This window comes from Erigeron canadensis, chromosome 4, assembly GCF_010389155.1.
Source record: "Erigeron canadensis isolate Cc75 chromosome 4, C_canadensis_v1, whole genome shotgun sequence".
Classification (NCBI taxonomy): Eukaryota; Viridiplantae; Streptophyta; class Magnoliopsida; order Asterales; family Asteraceae; genus Erigeron; species Erigeron canadensis.
This window is the reverse complement of record NC_057764.1, coordinates 38,751,078-38,757,803: the sequence shown is the minus strand read 5'-3', so window position 1 is coordinate 38,757,803 and position 6,726 is coordinate 38,751,078. Positions and strand designations below refer to the sequence as shown.

Sequence of the window (6,726 nt, the reverse complement as noted above, 5' to 3'; positions counted from 1 at the left end):
TAACCCGGACCGGACCGACCCAATGAAACATGGGCCGGTCCTCGCTTCACTTTTTTTTGGTAATTCACGGGTCACGGGTTGGACCGGGTTGAGCCCATGATCAACCCTACAAGGGAGAATGGTAATTAAATGTCATATATCTGAAAAAGCCGAAAAGGACGTTTAGTAGTTGGGCTTGAAATGAGATCTCTTGTGACCCATTTTAGTTATTGGTATAGTGGCCTTTGTGGAAGTAATTAGCCATTTAGGGGTGTTGGTCAGGAACTTTGGATGGAGTTAGTTCACTTCCATATCATTTCGGTCCTTCCTCTTAGAATTTACCCAGACTATCCTACCAACATATGATACACCGAAACTCCAAAGAAGTAGCCGTACCCGTTTCAGAAACTCCATGGAAACGTTTCCACATACGAAACGCGTATGAAACTTTTCCTTCAATATTTAATAGATACCGAAACGTTTCTTTAAAGTTTTCATACTGTCTAATTAAAATCCAGGTTTTAATGGATATTAACTCCAAAACCGACTGCCATCTTAGTGATTATACATATCCCCAAACCTAAACAGGCTATATTATATACAATTTGATCAACATTAAATTTTTTTATATTCTAAAACCAATTATTAAACACTAAACATTCGATTTCGATGAGTGATCATTGATCAAACATATATTATACAATTATACATATACAATAATATATAATCTCTCAAGTCTCTCTCTACAAAATATCAATATAATTAATATTTTTGTATTTTTTATTGCCATATTTGTTTCTTGAACTTTTTAGTTTTACCGTTCCCCGTATCGTTCCCGTACCTTTTTGCCGTACCCGTTTCGGCGCTACATAGCTACCAACAATACTATTGTTAAGACTTTTTTTATGATGAAAGGAAAGGAACGGGAAAGGAAAATTTATAAAATGCATTCTTAAGATTTTTTAAAAGGTGAAAAGGAGAGGAAAGGGGAAAAGGAAGGAAAGTTACAATATAAATTGTTCTAATAACTTTTCTTTTAAAATTGGGCTGATTTATTCCCCTTTCCTTTCTTTTCTTCATTAACCATCTTTAATACAGATTTTTTTTTTTTTATAAAAAAAGACTTTAATTGGTTGAAAACAAACCTAGCCTTCCCCACATGAGGCCTGTTCTCTATAAGACGTGGGTTCATTCCCTAACATATATATGATAGATAATATAACGAGTTAGGGTTTAAAAGAAAATTAATCTAGAGTTTAGAAGTAAAAACGCAATTAACCTACTAATGGTGAAGACTAATTAATAACCAATACACTCTTGATTTTTGGTAAAACTTGATGAAACAATGATGTTTATGGTGTTTGTATGGTTCAAAAATTTTGAGGGGAGGGAGGAGAAGAATTTGTTGTAGAAAAGAGAAATAATGATGGAGCTAGGCACATTTATATTAGATTCATTATCATTGGGAAGTTCATCACTAATGCTTCCTCTTTTGGGTTGTCAAGTGTTTATCCATGTACTTTTTAATTTGTATCAAGTCCTTACAATGGCGGCCGATGATGGGGAAGAATATCGTTTTGATGATTTTTACTTTGGCTTAGCAAGTCACTTTGATTGATGACGGCGTTTTTGTAGAATGCAACCTGCTACATGGTTCTCGATTGCATATCATGGATCAACTTTTTAGTTTATTTTGTTGTTTCTTTTGAAACTCAAATTGGGAGGTCATTAGCTCACCCAATTGTTTTTTTTGGTCATATATAGTATTTGAAACTATGATTCTCCAATTATTTAAATGAAACTGGTACTTCATCTCAACCAATTGGACTAAAAGCACCCCTAATATATCTCCGTATTGCTAGTATTCGATTTTGAATACGGTACACACCATTGAGTGTGTACCGTATTGGGTGTGTATTGGGTCTCGTATTGGACGGTTCGTGGTGGTGAATACGGAGAAGGTTGCTTGTTTTGTTTTTGTTTTGTTTTTATTCTCTGAAATATATATATATATATATATATATATATATATAAATATGTGTCTGTGTGTTTGTGAGTGTGTGTGTTTGTGTGTGTATCTTCAAATCTGGCTGACCATTTTTTTTTTCCGGTTTGTGCTTGTGTGGTGTGGGTGTTGTGAAGAAGATGATGACACTTTTGTCATCTAGTATATATAAATTTTCAAATTTTACCCCATGTTTTCACCTATTATCATTGTTTTCCTAAATAACAAATTTCCTATATTTTTATTATTATCATTGTTTTATTATTTGTATTTATTTTATAAAATATATTTGTGATTTATTTAATTAAAAGTGTGAAAATAAATATGTTGGAGTGTATTGGAATGTATTGGATGTATTAGGTATTGGGTGTGAATTGAGAAAAATGTATTGGAAAGAGGTTTTGCTGATGTGACACTGTATTGGTTAGTATTGGTATAACCCATTAAGGGTGTTCTAAGAGTCATTGATTGTTTTATTCTAGTTTAGTAGTTTCAATTTCAGTACGCGTTTTTATAATGTTGTATATATGATTGTAGTTACGTGAGTTGTAACCTTTTCGTCGAGGCATCTTTGTATGATGTTTTGGATTGCTCACACAATCTCTGTATTTAAAACTATTATTTCAGTTTAATACAAAATTTGATCGTTTCAAATAGAATAAAATAAACTACTTAGCATTAGAAAAAGGTTTAAAAAAACGCACCACTGATATGGAATGTTTAGGTGTTAATAGAATGGCCAAAGTACTTTTTTCGTCCCTGTGGTTTTTCGAATAAGCATTTTTCATCCTCGCTGTTAACTTTGGCTAAAATCGTCCCTGTTGTTTGCATTTCGTCCTTGCCGTTATAACTTTGCCGTTAACCCCCTCACATGCAAGTCACGTGACGGGCATTTTCGTCTTTTCATAGAGTTAAGTGCAAAAAACGTCCTTGTGGTTTATCGTTTTTGCATTTTTCGTCCTCGCCGTTAACAATTTCAGGAAAAAAATTCAAAAAAAAAACAAACAAAAATTACCGTACCAATTTAATTCAAACAAAACAAAAACCTATATACACCTACATTTAAGGATATGCTCAATCACTTTTAAATGCAACACATATACATACAATATTTTAAATAACGGTAGTATACCCGTAATACCGGTATCGGAAGGTACCCCGCTACAACTATTTCTGATATTTTTGGTATTACCGTTCTGGTACTTCCGGTATTCTCATTTTTTATTTTTTGAATTTTTTTAAAAATTATTTTTACAATACTTTAATGTTATTTTTTGTAATTTGTGAAATTTCTTGTAATTTGTTATAAAGTACCTATTTTTTTTTTTGAGTGAATTTTAATTATATTTTGACTATTTTCGTTATATTGTAGTAAGTTTTATAACATTTTTTAAAAAAATAAAATAAAATAAATTAGTTATACCGGCCGGTATTAAATTAGATCCTTATATGTATGTGTATATATAGGTTTTTGATTTGAGTTAGTTTTGATTTTTGATTAAATTTTTGTTTGGAAGTTTGTTAAATTTAAGGATGAAAAATGCAAAAATGACGAACCATAAGGACGAATTTTGCACTTAACCATAGGAATAAATGGGTAAAAAGACATATATGCCCCTCACCACGTGAGAGGGTTAACGGATTCAAGGACGAAATGCAAACCATAGGGACGATTTTAGCCAAAAATTAACGGCGAAGATGTAAAGTGTTTATTCGAAAATCAGAGGGACGAAAAAAATACTTTGGCCTAATAGAAATATAGAATTTGAGTTATATTAGGAATGTCCCATCCTCTATATAAATAAAGGTAGGGGAGCCCATATAACCAAATAAACGAATATCTCTCCATAATAAAGCAAGGTTCCTTAAGACTAATTGTTTTTAAAAAATTGACAAGTGGCAGTCTCTCCTTTTTTTAAAAAAAAAATTACGAGTAATTAAAAGAAGAGAAACAAATATATTAACGAGACAAACAAACAACCAAATTTATACATCAATGATAATAAAAAAAATCTTCTAATTGTCCTTATACTTTCTTTTTTGTATTCAATATCCAACAATAAGATTAAAGTTTATGCATCAAATAACATCCAAAGTTCTTGTGGAGAGATTTGAAGATTAAGATTAGAGGGGAGATTGTCGGTTTCTTTTAACATATGTTTTTTTCAGTTTCGATTTTGATGCTGTGTTCCAGTTTGGCCGGATGGAATATCACTGGATAAGCCTACTAAAAAATGAGGTATCTACAACTTTGAGTTTAGGGGTTTTAATATGTATTTTTCCATTCATGGTTACTGATAATATATGATTTGTATAGATTGAAAACAAAGATTTGAATAGAGATATTTGTTTCATTGTTATTGATTTGAAATAACCCATCAGATGGATATTGGATTTGCATTATTCGATTTTCTTATTGTTTTTCAATTCTTATTGAATTTATTTTTTTTCAGTATCCTTTTCTCAGTTATTTGATTAATCTTTCAGGTTTTTTTTTCTTAATCTGCTTTTTTGATGGGTTTATTTTCGTGTATTCATAAAAATCATTGCTTATTCACATTATAAGCATTTTCAAAGTTATGCCTATAATGTGTTTGATAATATGTCTGAATGAATGATATAATTCATATGAGCACCTTCTTTCACTTAATTGTGTCTTTGATGTGAATTTTCAATTATGTTTAGTAGCTAAAGTAATAATGTTTGATATAACGTTTTGTATGTGAAGGGCTGTAGGCTGTATGTAAGGAAGGCTTATAGATGAAATTTTCTTGGTTCACATTTCATTTTCCTATTCTGTCACACTGTTATTTCCCTAGGCTTTGATATCCTAATGATTCTAGCTATTTCATATTATAGCATCTTCACCTTGCTTTTCTAAAACAACTATAAACACCGATTTTGATTGTTTTTAGGTGGTGCAGGTTACATATTACTCTACCAGTTTTCAAGAGTTGTTGGAATTGCAAGTTACTTTTGAGGTTTCGTATGGCATCATTGATTTTGGTTCAAGCTTATTTTTATAACGCGACAAACTGAGTGCTATTGTTTAAAAGCAACTGGCTATTATTGTGATTTGCCAAAGTTTCGAGAGGACATATATAACAAATGGTATAATATTCTCCATGGTCATTTTACGGTGGTGAAAGTTATTAGTTTGGAAGTCAGACTTTTATTAACAATTCTTTATTTTGCTTAAGCTTAAAAAAGTGTACGTGCAGTTCATTTTTCTTCATTTTTTTTATTAACAATTCACAAAATGGATAATTAGGTGTGCATTCAAGGTTGGAGATCACAAAATGAAGTTCTAATATACCAGTATAATTGTATAGTTTATGTCCAGATTTGAATTGAAATGAGTATTTGATTTCTAAACTAATTAATATCTTTGACTTGTGCATGATGATGGGGAAATTGACACACCTACAGGAAGCAAAACTGGTGAACCTCACAAAGGTATCTAGAAGAGCGTATGAACTTGCAATCAGTTCGTCTTGCTTGACTTAAAAGGGTTAAAGTGCTTGCTTGCTCGACTTATTAACGTGTTGTAATGATTTATTAGTTGGATAGTTTAGCTCAAATATGAAACTGTGGGACATAAAAGATTGTAATTGGTTTAAGTGTATTCAAACATAGAATATTTTTTTATATTTTTCTAATAATGCCCGGGTGATCACCCGAGTTGATTAGCTATTACTTGGAAAATAGAAGGGTTCTGTTCGGTTATTCTCGGTGTTTTTCCTTTCTTGGTTTGAATTACATCAGGAAGCAAAGTCTTGTAGAAACTAGACTTACGAATTAGTTCAACATTTGTAATGATTATCTTTTTAATAATATCACACGGGTCTAAAACTCCAACAGCAATAATAATAATAATATGGTATCAGAGAAAGAAAGTTGTCAGAATAAATCACGTAAGCGTTTTAGGGAACTTTCTGGTTGTGATATTCTTGGAGTTAATGAGAAGTCGGGGAAGCATATTGATGAGGCTGCAGTTGGTGAAGTTGATTTCACAGAAGATGCAAAGTTTGAGGGTGATCAAGCAGTAATTAGTGATTTTGCGAAATCAGCAAAATACTCACTTTCACAAGAGCGGCAGTACCTATTCTCTGCACGAGATGACTTACTGCAGGTGGTACAAGAGAATCAAGTGGTGGTAGTTGTAGGTGAAACTGGTTTTGGAATGTCAACACAATTGACCCAGTTTTTACATCAAGATAGATGAGAGTTGCCAAAAGAGTTAGCAAAGAGATGGAAACGGAGCTTGGAGATTTGGTTGGTTTTGAAGACTTGACTGGACCCAAGACTGTTATAAAGTACATGACGGATGTTGAGCTTCTCCGCGAGAAGTTGAAAGATTTGGATCTTGACAAATATAGGGTCATTGTAATCGATGAAGCCCATTATTACGAGAGTAGATCACTAAGCATGACATATTTCCTTTTCGATATCCTCCAAAAAGTTGTTGCTAGGCGCCGAGACATTAAACTCATCGTCGTCACATCAGTCACGCATAAAAATGCTCAGAAATTTTCAAGCTTCTTTGGGGATGTCCCGATCTTCTATATTCCCGCAGCCAGGATAACATTATTGCCTTCAAATAAACCTCTGAAAGAAGAAGAGTACTCTGCCATGGAAGTAGAAGAAACCGAGACTTTGAAGACACAAATTACCGAAGCAGAAATTAGAAGAAACACAATAGATAAAGAGAAACAACTACAGTCAATCTCCATGCCCGGATC

General features: G+C 32.4%; 1 long non-coding RNA gene across 1 annotated transcript; it reads left to right on the top strand.

The window, feature by feature from the left end:
* Nucleotides 1-3,974: 3,974 nt before the first annotated feature.
* LOC122598094 lies at nt 3,975-5,710 on the top strand. Its single transcript, XR_006323533.1, has 3 exons — nt 3,975-4,223; nt 4,900-5,095; nt 5,414-5,710. It is a non-coding gene; the product is annotated as an uncharacterized LOC122598094 (long non-coding RNA).
* The last annotated feature ends 1,016 nt before the right edge of the window (nt 5,711-6,726 follow it).